Source organism: Oryzias latipes, chromosome 14 (assembly GCF_053564925.1).
Source record: "Oryzias latipes strain Hd-rR chromosome 14, Olatipes_Hd-rR_3.1".
NCBI classification, from domain to species: Eukaryota; Metazoa; Chordata; class Actinopteri; order Beloniformes; family Adrianichthyidae; genus Oryzias; species Oryzias latipes.
The window spans coordinates 15447755-15465902 of record NC_136250.1 but is presented as its reverse complement, the minus strand read 5'-3'; the positions used below and the strand labels follow the sequence as shown (position 1 = coordinate 15465902).

At 38.0% G+C, this 18148-nt stretch overlaps 1 protein-coding gene across 5 annotated transcripts in view; it reads right to left on the bottom strand.

Annotated features, from left to right (window-relative positions):
- Positions 1-18148, bottom strand: part of dlg4a (discs, large homolog 4a (Drosophila)) — a 110524-nt gene that overhangs the window by 58719 nt on the left and 33657 nt on the right. The window contains exon 1 of one of the 5 annotated variants that reach the window (XM_023962373.2): positions 9708-9837. The exons of the other annotated variants lie outside the window; for them this stretch is intronic. The gene's annotated coding sequence lies outside the window, so the exon portion shown is untranslated. Of the gene's footprint in view, positions 1-9707; positions 9838-18148 lie in introns of those variants that run through there. 5 annotated transcript variants of the gene reach the window in all.

Here is an 18148-nt window from a genome sequence, read left to right as displayed (position 1 = left end):
GAACACTTCGCTCGCAAAATGCAGGACTGCTTGTGGTTCCTAGAATTAGTAAAAGTACGGTTGGAGGTAGAGCGTTTAGCCACCAAGCCCCTGTCTTATGGAATAAACTCCCAGCTCATGTAAGAGAGGCCGACTCAGTTTCTACATTCAAAGCTAGACTGAAAACATTCCTCTTTGGACAGGCTTATTGTCAGACTAGCTAGTATTCAGAGATTATTTAACTTAATGTTAGTTTGTTTAAATTAAACTTAATAATAACTATTTCTTTTAAAAGGCTGCTAGAAGTTGAAGCTGGGGTAACTATGGTGCACTGGGGTTCTGTCCTCTTTCCTTTTTTACTTCTACCCTTCCTCTCCTCTATTCTTGATCATAATTTATCATTTAGTTCTCCATGCCTCTGTTTGGTGCAGTGCGATTCATGTATTGTCCCTCTTTTCCTCTCCCCTCCTGGGGAGTGGGAGTGCTTCCAGACTCCAGTTGGCTCATCCGTGCTCCAGTTCCTGACCGTTTACCTCGCCTTTGCTCCTGCTCCTACACCTGGCTGTGGATCCTGCCTCTGGCTCATCTCTGGCTCGTCTCTGCTCTGTACCTGACCGAGTACCTCGTCTCTGCTCCTGCTCCTACACCTGGCTGTGGTTCCTGTCTCCGGCTCGACTCGCGCCTTTGACTGTCCCCACAACCACGGCTGGATGAAGCTCGTCTGCTGGACTTTATATATGTAGTTGTAGATTTAGATAAGTTAATTCTTCTCTAAGATTTCTGGTAAATCGCCTGTCCGTCCTGGGGGAGGATCCCTCCTTCATGTGGGCACCCCTGAGGTTTCTTCGTTTTTTCCGGAATCCGGTTTTTTTGGGAGTTTTTCCTTACCGCGAAGGGGGGTCTAAGGGCAGGGATGCCAGTATAGCTTAGTCAGTTTGTTAGTTCATTTTAGTATTTTTCTATTGAACTCTTTGTATTCGTGATCCTTTTGATTTCATGTTTTACTTCGAAGCCCATCGAGACGACTGTTGTTGTGATTTTGGGCTATACAAATAAAATTGAATTGAATTGAATTGAATTAAGTACATTATGTTACTTTGAATTCAATATATAAACTGTGCAAACTAAACACTCCACCTCCCAGTGATGCACCATCAGACAGAGTCTTCTTGTCTGAAAGGGGAAAGTGGGCAGGCTAACAACAAGATAAACAATTATGATTGGCTGATATGAGTTAACACACACGCCCACCTTACAGTACACACAAATGCTAAACAGGTGGAAGGAGTTACAGAAATGGAGACTCCATTACAGCCTGATGAAATTTGTGAGAGTTTTACGTATTTAACAGTTACTAAGAACATTTCACAGTGTTTACCTGTTTAATTCTGAAAAAACATAAGTAACATAAGATGCAAACCAGACAAGTTGTCTGAAATTAGATTTATTTCTTTTTGGACTACACAGTAAAATGCACTTTGTTATTTAAAGTCCCTTTCTGATCATCTTTTTATCTATTTTATCTATTCCCACTGGTCTTTTAAAAAACCTTGTGATGTTATCTCGGACATAGTTTCTGCAGAACGGCAGCAGTTTCTTTTGACAGTCTCCCATTTCCTATCATCCATCTTTTTACACTGTCCTCCGCTAGCTTAAAGCACCTCACACCCACAACCTAACATTAGTGGTGCAACAAAAATGGTAGCAATACTGGAGCTATCCACCCGTACAGTTTTGATCCAGATACCAACTCAGACGAGAAAAACAAAGACATACACGGATCTATTTGTATGGAAGTGGATGAATCGGAAAGGAGTGGAACGAGGAGCTTGTGGCCCGCCGATCGTAGCTTCCACGTCCCAAACAAGATCTTTTTCAACACCTTATTTTTTCCGTCTGATCTTGATTCACAAAGATGTGAATAAAGAAATACACCGAAATGTAAGTTACATTTTCCTCAAATGGGTGTGATTTTGTTGTGAACAAAATACTTTGAAGTAAAGGTTGTTTATGATAGTTTTTTACATTTGTAATAAAGTTAGTTTTGTTCCAAATGTAATACTTGAACTGCAGATTAAACCTTTTACTGTCAATTGGCAATAGATATTGAAGTCACATACAAGTCTCTCTTACTCGTTTCAATTGACTTTAGAAAACTAATCTTTTTTTATTTTCTCCAATAAAGCAAGTAGTTACATTTGTTATATTATTGCATTATTTAGTTACTAACTTACATTTTGGATTAAGTAGTGAGTAATAAATACTTTTTTAAAGTAATGTTCTAAGGTGTCTGCTGTCCCGCCTTCTGTGTCATGCTTCAAACTTTACAGATATTTCTAGTTCTGTGTATTGCAAAACCAGCCAGCTGTGTAAATTTCGCATGCTTAAATGGAGTCATCACTTTTAGAGATGACTGAGAGCAATGCATTATTCATGTATCATGGTGTGCATGTTACAATGCCAACTCACTTTAAAAGGCAAAACCATGCTAGCGTACAATTGCTCTGGATTTTTCTGGTGACACACAGGCAAATGATTCAGGGCGAAATGATCCGCAGCACCCTGCAATGGAGTGACAACATCTTCGCAATTCATGGTGTAATCAGGAAAACACTCAGTTGATGTGCTTCAACACAGCTACTGGTCTAATTCTCAAACAGTCCACCTCACATCCTCTGCCTCAGACTGCTTCTGCTGTGCCTCCCCCGTCTCTGAAGCCAGCCCACAATACCGAAACAATCCTCTGCCACCTGCTCTCCATCTGAGACTCAAATACGTGTACGACTTGAAGAATGTGGACCAAGAAAACCCTCACAGCCTGTTACATGAGGCGCTAACCTGCACCAAAATCTGTCAGTTAGCATAAAGCAGAACCACCCACAAGCTTAGAAGCTTTCTTTCAGCCTGTCCCCTTTTGTGAAAGAGCCGTCAAGCAGCTTCTTTTCACTTTTAACCTCATGAAGAGCCAGGCCCGGCTGCCAGAGTCACGATTTAGAGCCTACTCACCCCAGAGTCCTTAACTGCACAGTAATCCTTGGTTTTGCCATGCTTTGCTGATCATATAGTAGACTTTTGCAGCTCCAAAAATGTTGAAAATGTTTCATTTTAAGCTAAAAGTAGACCCTTTACTCAAACTTTAAAAATGCTAAAGAGGTTTTAGATTGTTTCAATTAAATATCTGTGTAAATGTACATTACAGTAAAAGGAGGCCTTTTTATCCTTGCTTAGTGCTATATTAACCCTTACATTTGGGTAATTTAGCCACAAAGGCATGATTGCAAATAAAGTTCTAGCTGATCTTCTGCAAGTAACCAGCATCAAGCAGTAAAGCTGCAGTTGTCACGACAAAAACTTCAAGTATTTTTGTTTGTGTGGGTTTGGGTGAAAGACCAAGTGAGCTCTGGCCCAAACCCTTTCAAGGAGCACTTTGCTTGTGTTCGAATGAGTGCTTATTTCATGGAGTGCGTCTATAGAATCACCAAACCTTGCCTTAGTTTCTGTGGCAACTGCAGTGGGCTCTCAGTTAACTCTGAACAAAAGTTTGGTTGAACATTTTAAATTTATGCTTCCTGACTTTTGCTAACTTACTGATATGATAAAGATCAGAAATCGTTCGAGTTAATGTGGGGGAATTTACATTTGGCAAAAAACCATCACTAAACTGGGAAAACACTGGCAAAAAGACGAAAATATATGTTTTGTCAGATGTGAAAGATACACAAATAAAACTCCAAAAGCTATATAAATAAGTGATTAAGAAAAATACATATAAGGTGAAAAAATAGATAGAATAAATATTTTAATTCTCATATAAAATAAATATTTCATTTACGAAAAAAAGTGGAGTGTTGTGAAAACCAGAGGTGTTGTGACAGATCTGTATTTAGACTCAATCTCACAACAGCAAATCCACTTTCTCAGTTATCCTGTTAAACCTTTAAGAGGCCTTTCATAAGTAAGATAAGTCACTTTTTTTGTGTTTTCTTTTGTTACATAATATGCAGAACATGTGAAATATTCTCCAGTATTTATAGATATGTAGATATTTTGTTAATATCTCAATATTGAAATATTCAAAATCCTGGAATTGTGTTTTAAAGATACTCACAGCTAAAACTAACTTCCTGATCTCTTTTTATTTGGACGTCAAAGTGTCAGTCTCATTTGATGTGAATAGCAGAAGTCTCAGACAAATCAGCCAAGGGTGCATGAATCTACAACTGCCGCTGAGCCACGAGGAAGCAAAATGAGCACACAAATTAAAAAGAAATGCAGTTGAGGGGTAGAATCAGGGGGAAAAAGCATATAAAAGATATTCAAATATTTAAAAACACTGGTCAGGTTTGAATATCATGCAGAATGTATTAGCTCATTGTGAAAAACTGAATTATGAATTGGTGGGTGCAAAGACCTTTCATTGGCTGAAATAAAAAGCTGTATTTATTTGAAGTTGAGTTAAAGAATAAAGACATAAATATGTCTTTTTTGTTGTTTCTCTAAAAAGTTGTTGGTTTTTGCCAAAGAAAAGCATCTATTATATGCAATGCCTGTTAAGAGAAGTGATATGGAAATTCCGTGCATAAACACAACTTTTAACAATTTTACTTGTCCACAAGGATAACTTCAAAATGACTTCTTCCTTTTTTCCCAAACAACATGATCTGGAGAATTTCAGGTAAACAGCTCCTTAAAGTCTCACTCCGATCACATCATCTATTTTCGAAGCGTTCCCAGTGGTCTGGTATTTATGCATGCGCTCCATCTTGAGAAAAATGCTACAAGAACATGTTAAAACACCAAAAACACAATTCTCATTGGAATGGGTTCTCCAACACAACCGTAACATAGACATACAAATTAAATTTTAATTGTATCTAACTTATACTAAAAGAAACAGCTGCTCTTATTAGCTTAAGTTATCCAAAACTTCGAAAGCCCCTTAAAAAAAAAATGGAATGTACCAAGACAAAAATGATGTGGCAACTACAACTTCTGACCAATCAAAATGATTTGATGGAATATATCTGACTTAAGTTTACTTCTTTGGAATTGTTAGAGTGAAAATATCAGTGGTTCCCCACCATTACTACAGAGGAAACAAAACAAAACAAAACTAAATAAATAAATAAATATATAAATAAATAAATAAAACTTGGGGGATCGGATTGTCTCGTTCTCAGAGGAACACATACCACTCAGAAACAACATTGCAAGGTGTACAAATGGAATACTATTAAACAAATTCTTAATTTTTCAAAGTACTTCAATAAAAAGGGCTTCTCTATATATAAAATCAGCAGCAAAGATTTGTGGTGCAAAAAATCATTTGTGAGGCTAGGGGTCTTTTTATTCATTTTTTCTTGTATTTTTTATGCGTTTTTGATTTAAGCGTTACATTCCTCCCTCAGTCAGAGTCTCACAATGTTTAAGTAGTTATCCACTTCCGTCTTCTGTTGGTAAATCATCATCTAAGGTATGTTTGAGAATCTGGTTTTCACCTTATGTGCATCAGGTGACCTGTTTGCCCTCCCTTTTATTTCACCCTTGGTTCAGTCTTTGGTCAGGTTTGAAAATGTGTTTTTACAATAAATAAAAATAATAAAAAAACAAAAAACAGAAAGGTGTTTATACAAATTTACACCCAGGCTATCCAAAGATTCATAACCCCTTTTTGTAATAGTAAAACCTGTCCAACACAAAAGGCCTTCAGCGCTCATCTGTTTGCTCAGTTTTTGGAGAGAACAAGTTAAAAAAAACAAAAAAAGAGGGGAAAATGTATTTTTAATGTCTTAGTTTCTGCCACCAAATCTGTTCTTCTGTCTCCTCCACCAGTTTTCACAACAGATGTTAACACACCCCAAGGCTTTGACAAAGATGAACCACATTCATTCATTCTTATCCCTATATGTTTTTTTTTAATACAAATTTTTATGAAGCTTTTACAAAGATTGATATACATTTATTCTTTGAAAGGTTTCCATTCAAAAAAGGAAATGTGTTGTAAGCGTTGGCCCACTGTGGCCTCACCTATTAAACCATCTATGGTTTCTTCTTTCTCTTTTTTAAGTCTGGTACCCTAAACACATTACTTGGCATTGCTTATAGAAACCTTTTCATGGCGCTTATATGGTAGTCACAAGGCATTCTCCAACTGAAATCACATGTATTAGTTTGGAACGTGTGAGTTTTAAAGTTAGATTAAATTATGGAAAATTGGAGCAACTCTGTTTTCTAAAAATGTCATCATTTGAACTTTGATTTTGTAGATAAAAGAAAGGGAGATTAATGGGAGTGATGCGAAGCACAAGCCAGTCGCATTCAAGAACATATTACACAATTTGACTTCAGAAGTAAAACTCAACAGTCCCATCGTCCATCAAGAGATCTGCCTTTCACAATTAGACGACTGTTTAATCAAGCATTCGTTCAATTTCGTTAAATAGAATCATTGACTGCAAACATAATTCATCACTATTGTCGTACAGTCTTGACTCAGCTGCATTAGATAAGGATTTTCATTTTCTTGCTCCTGCATGGAGCTGAGTGATGCTGTTTGCTGACATGAAGCTCATGTAACCCATGTTGCTTGAAAAGTGCTCTGTAAAGCAAAAGTGCAGGATTGAGTTGTGGTCGTAGCTGCTAAAAACATTAGTGGGTCATCTTAGACCTCAGTCACATACACCCTTGCAAGGGGGGCAACAGGTGCTGCCTGTTTTTGAGTTGTTCGTAGAGGGTTGTCGACAGGAGCCGCTAAATCTTAGAGTGTGTCTTTCAGCTCCCTTGAGGATCAAGCTATGGAAGCGATTCTGTAGCATAATTGAAAATAAAAGTCAAAACCAGAAATGCTTTTTCATTTTCAAAATGTAACTGCATTTTTTGACTCAAAATTAAAATGAAAAAGCAATCCGCCAAAATGCTTTTTCATTTTCTACTTCAACACTGCTTATTCTGTCACTTAATTAAAATCATAAAGAAAATGGTATTTGACATTTCAAATATTTCAAAGTTCTCTGGTAAATCTGTAGCAAAATTCATCTTTGTCATGTGCTTTATTGATACTTTACGATTCTTAATTCTGTCTGATAAAAGCTAGGAACCGGATAATGATAAATCATGTAATAAAATGGTTATAGTATAACGGGGTGGGATTATATAAGTTCCCTTCCTTCCACTCCCTTTCAAGCAATATTTATTGATATGCCTAATTATCCTAAGTTTGATTAGTTACTGTATGAATCTATAACTGATGATTGTATTGCTTTGTATTTCTATTTCTATTTGATTGCTTGAAATAAACCATTTCAAATCAAAATCAAATCAAAATTTAGAAATGCTTTTTCATTTTCAAAATGAAGCTTACGATGACTCAAAATTAAATAAAAAAGCATTCCTTCAAAACTCAATACTAAAAAACTGCTTATTCTGTGTCATAATTAAAATTAAAATGCAAAGAGGGGATTGCATTTTTATTTTAACATCCAGGCTCACAGAGCAGTCCACAATCCTACAATTGTGTGCAGGCCACCTGAATGCCCCATATGAGATTGCCTATTTTTCACCTGCAGACAGCCCAGGTTTACCCGTAAGGGCAGTTTTGACTAAGACATAAAGTTTACATAACTATTAGTCTGATTTCCTCTTTAAATTATTCAATTTCTTTAACTAAAAATGACATCTAGCGATTCTGCTTAGGTGTGTGGCACTTCTAAAGCCACAATAAGGTTATTGTTTACATGAACCACTAAAGCAACTTTAGGACTAATGCATTCCTACACACTCCCATAGACTCAGCCAAAGCCAAACACTATTAAAAAAAATAATAATCTTGAGGTTTTGTGACAGGGGCTCATTCATAACTGAGCCACTGATCTCCCCACTCTGATGCACTGACCTTCATCTTCACCTCTGCTAGTTTAGGTTCATCTTCATGTGGCCACCTCAAACCTTCTGTGTGAACTTGAAAATGTTATTCAAAATTATCAAATTAACTCCCACGCCATTCATTGTTAATTTCTATTACGATTGAGAGTACAGGACATTCAGGTCACTATTTTAAAAACCTAAACAGATCTGTTTTCTGAAATAACTCAAAAGGCTGCTTCAGACCATAGTTTTCTAAAGCTCTGCTTAATAATCATCATTCAAAAGATAAATATTAATTGATTAATAAAGGCCATGAATGAATGCTATGAGATCCTACCTCAAGTCACGACCAACAAGTTCAAGAAGACGGAGGTTAAGACACCTGGACAACAAGAAAAAAAACTCCAGATAGTCTCAGCTCTTCATGCTTGCATAGCTCATTTTTATTTAGGAGCTCGTTCTGTTTAAATTCTCACTAAAATTATCATTCTCATCTATTTTAAACACACATTTCTTGGTCTGATACTTTGTGCTCAACCAGAATAGCTGATACTTATGCAGAGTTGCCCGGCTGACTGAAGCTCACCCTGATCTGCCAGAAGGTCTGGCTGACACATCAGCCGAACTTACAGGGTAAGAGAGGACATCACGTCTCTTAAATTTGATATGCTGAAATGGGCAGAAAAGTAAATTCCCCTTAATTATGGTAAAAAGTCAGATTCTGAAAGTGCAACAGGCTTGAAGAGAGAAACTCACATAATAGGAGATGCTGACAACAGTAGTGTTGATAAATCAATACTATTGATTCTAGTTGTTAGTAAGATGAGCGTACTGGACCCTTACTGATTCTGTGTGAATGCTGCACGCACGCGGTGTAGGTGACACATAAGTGCCCGTAGGACTCCTGTCAGATGTCCACACTAATCCTAAATCAGGGTGATTTACTCATAAAATAAAAATTCAAAATATCCTTTGATCACATACACTGATAAAAACAAAAGACATTTTGATTTACTAAATACAGCTGCAAGACGAACTTCCTGTTCTGTGAAGTCATGTTTACACCACTGCATATTAAATGTAAAACTGAAGAAAGAAAAGGGAATGGTCTTTCATTACCGCTAACTAGCATTTGACCCTGAAGCATAGATTGATCTAAAAGTTTGACTTTACAGCATCAGTTTAATACGATTTGTTTTTTAATTCTTGGGCTAAATGATCATGACACATTATAGAGGATAAACCCAAAACAAAGCAAAATAACATTTTCATGACATGATGAAAACCCCACCAATGCCTGTAAAAACCTGCGATGCTTTCATCAACAAGTCAGCCAGAGTTACACTTTCTACAGTCTGAGCATGCTCCGTGATGCCCTCACACGTGTGTCAGGCCATGTTCATACGTAATATCAAAAGTGGGTGACTAAACCTAGCATACAGACAAGACGAGCAGAAATCCATGTCATTTGCACATTCATCAATGACGGTGAACAGATTGAGACCATGTTCGATGCAAAACGCACAAAAACAGCCCCTAGAAGCCAGTCAGGGGAGAACGACTGGCAGACTTGGAGCCAACATGCGAAGCAGAGGCAGCAACAGAGAGATGGAAGAAGAAGAACGACACAAACACAGCACAGAGGTGAATTTACCTACCACACACGGGCAGAGAGAAGGGAGCTTAGTGCGGCCCTTCATGAGCAAGAGACAGAGGAAAAACAGTCTCCCAGACACCCGCAGTAGAGGATGGGAGGGATGGGGAGAAAAAGAGAGGAGAGAGAGGGAAGGGAGGCTGGGGAAGGGGGGAAAAATGAAATAAAGAGGAGAGGGAAAGGACAGACTAGGTGGGAGGGGGTGTCGTACCAGATGCAGAAAGAGAGTTTTCCTGGAAGCCAGAATTTGTTGGTATTAGATTTTTCTTGATGGTAAAGTCTGAAAAAGAAAGGACGGGCAGTTCGCTCCAGCCGTGACTCATAAAATGTGTTTGTCACTGCTGCTGAGTGAGGGAGGCAAAAAAAAAGGCGAGGCAGAGTCACTGCATCTGTCTAGTGTTATTTTTTTTTGTTTGTTTTTTTTCCAACGTTTTGCTACCGTTTCTACTCTTCATTTATAAGGATAAACCTGCCCAGCACATATACATATAAATATTTTGGCTCAGTGTTTAACCTGAGGACATCAGTCTCAATTAACAAAACCATCACACTCACAGAATAGACTATATATAGCATGTTCTTTTATAGCATTTTTATCTGATCTGTTTAAAAGCCAACCTGAATGGAATATAAAAGATGGTCAAAGCACAACGAAAATGCAGATTTTGATGTTCAAATGCAACATATTAAACTACAAAAAGATAGGAACACTGGCTTGAAGTGAACAGTTCAACTGGATTGCATAAACTGCATTCAAACTTTAAAAGAAAAGAGATGAAAACTTAAAATTCTATCAGTTTGACGTCAACTCACAATAAAAATGTCACAAAAACAAGTTATATGTCTCATCTTGCTGCAACAGTTTCTAGTTGTTCTTATTTAAGATAAAGGAAGTTCTCAAAATAACACAACTCTTCATATAATTCAAGATTCAAGATTCAAGATTTGGTTTATTGTCATTCCACACATAGTATTTGCAGAGCAATACACAGCTGAGAGGATATGTTGTTTCTCACTAGCATGACAGTGCAAAGAAGCAGCAATTTTAAAAAAATCAAGGAATTAAAAGAAATAGCTGTAAATAAGATTGATAGAGATGCAATAGAATAAAATAAAATGAAATGAAATGGAGACCAGCATTCAGTGTGACTATAAAGTGACTTATGTGCGTTTAGCAGCAGTCTTGTTTGTGTGTGTGTGGGCGGGGGTAGAGTTTGGGGGGTTGGGGTAATCCTTTTGGTTTTACTGCAGAGTGGAGTTTGTGAGAGCATGGATGGATGAGGAGGACAGTCCCTTCAGCAGTCTCACAGCCTGTGGGAAGAAGCTTTTTAGTATCCTGCTTGATCTGCAGCTGATACTCCTGAACCTCCTCTCAGATGGCATGAGGGAGAACAGTCCATGAAAGGGGTGCTGGGGGTCCCTCATGATGGAGGTTGCTCTGCGCAGGCAGCGCTGCTCGTATAGCTCCTCCAGGATCGGGAGAGGTTCACCAACAATCTTGCTTGCAGTGCTCACAATCTTGCTGAGCTGTTGTTTGTCCTGACCCTTGCAGCTGCCAAACCAGGATGTAAAGCTCTGTGTAAGGATGTTCTCAATGGTGCCCTTGTAGAAGGTGATGAAGTAAGGTGTTGGAATTCCAGCCTTCCTTAATTTCCGGAGGAGATGAAGACACTTCTGTGCTTTCCTGATGACCATTGTAGAGTTGGTGGAGGAGGACAAGTCGTTAGTGAGGTGCACCCCCAGGAACTTGATGCTCTCAACCTTCTCCACAGCAGCACCGTTTATGGTGAGATGAGTGTGGTGATTGCCAGATGTCCTGAAGTCGATCACCATTTCTTTTGTTTTGTCCACGTTGATCTGGATAATGTACTGTAAGAGTAAAGTATTTTCCACACTAAAAGGCGCACTTAAAAGCAATAAAAAAAATTTTTTTTAAACGGCAGTATCTTCGCACCGCCAAACTGCTTAACCTTTGGCAAGTTTAAGGCGTTTGAACCAAAGATCCAGGACAGTAGGACAGGAAAGGTGGACAGGAACGTTTATCTGAACGTGTGTACATCCTGCCATCATCTGTCCGAATTGCCATGACGAATAATGGGATTGAGGACGAAGTTCAGAATGCCATGCAGCAGTTACCTCAACTTGTCTACAAGATAGACTTTTTGTACCTCACAACCTTCGGTCTAAGGTGATTCAAAAGTGTCCTGCTTTTTGTATGTATTATCAACCAGGGGTTCGTTGTACAGTTTCTGTTGTCCAGCAGCAGTTCTGGTGGCCCACTCTCCACTTACAGACCGCATCCGGCAAGTTTTGTTCATTTGTTGCAGAGGTAGGGCAGTCGACCCCAACTGGAAGATTGGAAGTTCAATTCCCGCCTTGCCATGTGTTGAAGTATTCTTGGGAAAGACATTGAACCCCACATTGCCTCGTCTGGTAATAAGCTGGCGCCAGTGTTTGGCAGCAGTGTTTGGCATCAGTGTGTGAATGGGACTGTAACTGTAAAGTATTTTGGGCCTTCAAGGAAGATAGAAAAGTGTCATACAAGTGTACGCCATTTACCATTTGCCAGTGCCCCAAAGGTCATTGACGCAAACCAGTATGGATTTCGTCACTGGTCTTCCCCCTTCTGCAGGTAATACTACTATTCTTGCTGTGGTGGATAGATTCTCCAAGATGGCACATTTCAGTCAATTCCCTAAACTACCCTCTGCTAAGGAAATCGCTGACATACAAATCCAACATGTGTTCAAACTTCATGGTTTTCCCAGAAACATTGTCTCAGGCAGAGGCCCCTGAATTCACTGCCACATTCTGTTTTGTCTTTTTCTTGGAGGCACTGTCTGTTATCTGCTAACATGGCTAACATGGCTTCTATCCTGGCTAATGTGAAGCATGTCACAAACAAGCTAGAATTACTGTGAACGCAGTTAATAAAGTCTGACTCACTGACGGACTCATCTCTGACTCTTTTGTCTCGCTTAATGCCCCTTATAGTTTGATGCACCTTATAAAGAGCAAAAGTTCAAAAATAAACCAGTCAGCAACGGTGCGCCTTAAAATCCGGTGTGCCCTTTAGTCTGGAAAAAATGCTAAAATAGAGGATGGCTCCAGAGAAACATTTTAAACAACTGTGTTTGGTCAGATATACAAATTACAACAATGCAAAAATTAATGCGTTCTTTCTAAACACAGTATGTGGTCTAGCAAGACCAGAGACCAGATGTTCACTGAGGGGTTAAACCTAATCCCAAGGAAAAACAAGTCTTTCACAATTTAGTTTACCATGATTGTGATTAGTACTAAATCAACATTCAGTCAAGTGCTCACATTTTTACTGTCAGACTGTGAGGTTAGAGTATTATGCTGAACAATAAGAGTCATAAATTTGCTAAAATGACACATTTTTACCTGTTGATAATTGTCTGTTTGTTCCTGGATAAACAAAAATGCCTGCACCCCTTTAATAGTCATGTGTGTTCTAGGTTCTAAACGACATGTTCTATTGATGCTTACCAATAGTGGCTAGTACAACCAAAAAAATCAACAGAAAGTTGCTTTTAAATATTTTATTAAATATTGTGTATATCCGCTCAATGAGTAAAAAAAAGCCAAAATAAGATAAATTATTAACTAATTCCTAATTACTAATAACGATTTTACTGACCATTATTTTAGATTCTTATTTATTAACAATATACCAAATTCAAACTCTGAAGTACCCAGGGAAAGCCACAAAACGTTTCACCTAGTTATCTTTTCAAACAAAGAAATGGGTGACATTTTATTTAAGATAACAACATTGCCCTGTTTGTGACAATTACTTCATTATTGTCCTATGCCCAACACATTAAGACTAAGGTTTGTTAATGTGACATTTAAACTGCAATTACTCATCAAATACTGATCTGATTTTAACAGCTCCAACCGCTAACACCACAAGTAAAGTGGCTTTTAAAAACTTTTTTTTTTTTTTTTTTCAAAAGTTCATACTTTTTTTGGGGGGTAAAAGGAAACCTAAAACACTAAGAAAAGCCTACATTCTTCAGATTTCTGTTCACAGGGATCAATGCTTGCAAATACAGACATGTTGCAGACAATAGCTTTCTTAGCAGACTTCTAGATAAAACAACCTCTAATTCAGGAAGCACCTCTGTGATGAGCCCAATACTATTCATTTTTAATTTACAAAATTTTCCTGCACGTGTAGCAAAAATAATCCTTATTTGCTAGGTTACAATCTTAAATACATTAAATTTGTTTCTGTTTGGTACAAAAATACTTTGAAAACCACAACACAGATTCACTTGTAAGCAAAAAATAAACTTCTGAAATGTTTTGATAAAGTTAATCCTTCTAGACAGTTGAGAAGTCATACTTGTGAATTTCACTCTGTCAGATGAAGTTTAGTTTCCAGTTTGTCAGATTTTGTGTCATATTATGTAATGTAGTTCTTCCTTTCTTCAGATGAGAATTTAGATGTTAATCATCACAACTTTGTCTATCCATCCATGTTATAAAGCCACTGAATCCCATTTGGGGTCACAGGGCTGATGGAGTCTATTCCAACTGCTGTTAGGAGAAGGCGAGCTATGCCGCAGAGCCTCACAGTCACACCCAGTTAAATTCACACCTAGGGACAAGTAAGACTGGTCAAATAACCTATGAAGCATGTTTTTGGTCTGTGGGAGGAAGCTGAAATGCTGTAGGAGGTTTACGCAGACACAAGGAGAACATGCAAACTCCACATAGAACATGCAAACTCTCACTATCAGGTGCTGATCCCCACACTGTGCACCCCATCACATCTTTTCTGTTCGGTCTATTTTGTTTAAGTTCATTACCTACAATCCTCATGATAAGTTAACTTGTTTTTGGTCTGGAAACGGTCAAAATAAAAACAAAAATGTTTATATTGTCTCTTTTTTCTACAGAGGAACAACCTTGTTTTAGACAGCACAAACGTTTGTGTTTAGATTTAAATTGCAATCTTTCATATTCAAACTTGTACAGCTTGTGGTGCCACAGATCCATGTTGGGGTAACAGGTAACATTTAAAAACACAATATCATTCTCACATTACAACTCATTGCAGTTATTACAATAAATATGAGCTGAAAATTACAAAAAAGTTTTAAGCTTTTGTATAGTTTTCATGTTTACAGCATGTAAATATTTAGAAAAAAATGTCAAGCTGATTCATAAAATTCAATAAAGATTAAGAAAAGCAAAAGACAGCAGAAACATTTCACAAAAGAAGATCAGCATCAGAAATGAACGTCACCAATAAACAAAGAACTAAAGACCCCAATTTTTTAAACAAACGGTCAGAACCACAGATTACTGAGAAAAACTTGTTCAAAACTAAACATATGGACTATGACAGCATTGTTAGTTATCCTGCCATGCATAGTTATTAAAGGACCACGGGATTTTCACAATTTAGATCCCCAAGCCATCACAGAACCGCCTACATGATGTCCTTCATGTTTAAATCCATCCTGAACAAACAGAAAGTGTGAACTGCCAAGAAATCAAGAACTTGTCAGTGAATATGACAAAAACAAATTCATTGTTCACTCTGTGGATCCCAGAATTGTCACTTTTGTTCTAAGCAGAGACATTTAATAGACTTTAGAATGATTAAAAACTGAAAATCAAATACTTAAATATGAACAGGAGTTCCATGATCTTGACAATTCAAGCTAGTACTGAACATGCAAGGTGGGTAAAATGCTAGTATGAAGGTATTTGCAAAAATATTTTTTTACTTTCACTTCGTGGGGGGGGGTCTGAAAGAACTTTATTGACATTCAAGATACACAGAAACTGAAGAACAGAATAGCTTTAAATGCAGTTGCAAAACAGGCTTTTTTTTTAACTGTGTGGCATGAACTTAATTTCAAAACTCCTTTAGACGTAAAGACCCACTCCAATCATCTTTTGATCTATTTTTAAAGTATTCCCATTGGTCTTTTAAATATGATTATGCAGTTCAGCCAAGGTAAAAAAAAAAGAACTTTGTCATTTTCCAAGACATAGTTTCTGCAGAGCAGCAGAAAGTCCGTTAGAAATTCACCTGAGTTGTGCAGAGCAACCCCTTCCCCACTTCCTGTCATCTCCCACTAGCTTACAACCCCTCGCACACCCAACCTAACAGTAGCTGTGTAACAAAAATACCAAGCAGTATTGCATCTGTCCAGCCGTACAGTTTTGAGCCAGGTGCCACCTCAGATGAGAAAAACAAAGATGTACACGGATCTAGTTGTCTACAAGCAGATACATCAGAACTGGAGCAGAGCAGCGAGTTCGCACCCCACCGATTGTAGCTTCTACATCACAACTACAAGCTTTTTCCAGCAGCAGGTTTTTGTCTGCTCCTGATTCATCCCGATTTGAATAAAGAAAGATTCAGAAATGCAATTTTAAGCCTAATTCTCCTTATACATTTCCATCATAATCAAAAAAAATCTTTGCATAAATACTCAGCTTTGCAAAAAATCCAATCCAATCCTAACTTAGTTTGAAGCATCATATAAAAAGGCTTTGGGACTAACTATAGTTTAGCTGGTCGTTAAAGCGCATGACTAAGATTAAAAAAGTACTACTTTGATGAAAATCCAAAAATCCAATTTGGATTCAAAATTGAGAAATCAGAAAATCAGAACAACTGCTAATAAAGAGCTAGCTGAGAAAGTTAAAACATGTACAGAGCGGCAGTCATGCACTGGTACAAGGATTCTAAATGTACTATTGATGTGCAGGGGCTAAAAAAAGACCAATTACAAGATCTATGGATTCATTTAAATGAAGGAACATCTACAATAAGAACAGAGAAAACATGAGAGGCCTTTCAGCTGTGTGATGACGAATTGGCAACAGATTAAATATAAAAATAAAAATAAAAAAATTCCATCACAGGTTTTTGATTATTGTTATGCTCACCAATGAAGTAGCTGTAGTTGATCAGGTACAGCACTGTTTTTATCAAACCGTTGGCGGCATGATGCCTGGACAGTCCACAAGACCATATGTCAGTGTAAACGATGCATCACCTCTGGTTTATCCGTGAAAGTGTAAATGTGTATGAGTAAGAATAAAAGCATGATAAAGGATGGTATAAAAATCTATATGGACCAGTTAATGCAGTTTGAATGAATGTATTACTGGGTGAAAGTGCTACCTCGGTTTAAAGCACTTTGACGGGTTAATGACATGAGAAAAAGATTTTATACGTTTGTTGGTCTTTCCAAGTGTTTTTATTTTAGGAAAAAATATTTGGTATTGCATTGATTCACCTTCGTTTGAATGACATCATTGGGATTTAATAGTGAATGTCCAAACTGTTAAAAGCAGGATTGAACAACATGATAAGCAGAATTGGCTTTGCTGATGACATATTGGAAATCATTCACCAAGCTGATAAGTAATACTTTAATAGAAGTTCCAGTCTTTAAATGACTCCAGCTTGGGAAAACATGAACAGACAACCTACGTGTCCTCCTGGGAAAGAAAGGGAATCACATTTGAATCTTTTGTTTCTTTTTTTTTAGTGTCTGAAACAGCACAGCAAATACCATAGATAAACAAAGATGTGTCTTTCTGTTGAATATTATTAACATGTGGGTCAAATTTAGTGAAAGAAGTGGAACTTTACCCTATGGGACTCTTTACTGTGGACCGCTGTCAGGTGATGGATGGGTCGTGGCACCTGCAGAAGTTAGGCCTAAAGCCCTCAGTGACACGCTGAGCTGTGGCTTGTGTATCAGCCTAAATGTCAGTAACTAATGACAGCTGGAGCACATCGTGCCATTTTCATCGGGAATGAAGCCTGTCAGAACAGTGTCAAACGCTGAGTGGCCCGTGGATCTGGCCACATAAGACTAAACACTAATTTTCTATTATCTGGGTCCGTAAGCCGTCGCTGCAGCTACCTACACAGAGGTCATCCTCCTACCTGCACTCTGTGGGCTTCACATTATCAACATCCTTCAATGGCAGGAATCTCTCCATCTCTCTTTTCCTCTCCTCTCTGCCTCCCTTCTTCCTTTCATCTCTATTCTCTCCATGATGATACCCCTGCCATGTTGTCATGGCAACAATCGGGCCCTGATTGCTCGGTTGCTAGGCAACTGACATCACCTATAAGAGGAACATGAAGATACAAAGCCAGGGACAAACAAGTCACACAAAATGTGTGTGCTTGTAAGAGCAAATCTTTGTTCTCGTGTCTTCTCATGGTGTCGTTTGCTCGTGTGATGTCACTCATCACTAATATGATGACAGAGGGAGGGGTGGGTAAAGTTTGAAAGCTGAAATCTGTTCTTAAGGTACACATTATTCAAAAATACTAAAGCAAACCCCCTGAAAATGTTTTGAGTGATTTTCTTTTGCCTCTTTACCAATGAGAACAATAAAAGTGCTGACCTAAATTCCTTATAAAACCCTGAAACCTCTGATAGCACATGCCCAGTACTTCAGATGCATGTATTCCTAATTAGAAAACACAACAAAGATGTTCCTCTCACGACCACAGAGCGGGTATGCAATCTCAGGCTTGTGCTAATGCAGCACAATCTAACACTGAAGCATTAAAACTGTGAGCAGAGACAAACACCAGCAGCTGGGTTCCCATCCGCTCCTGCACTGCAGTTT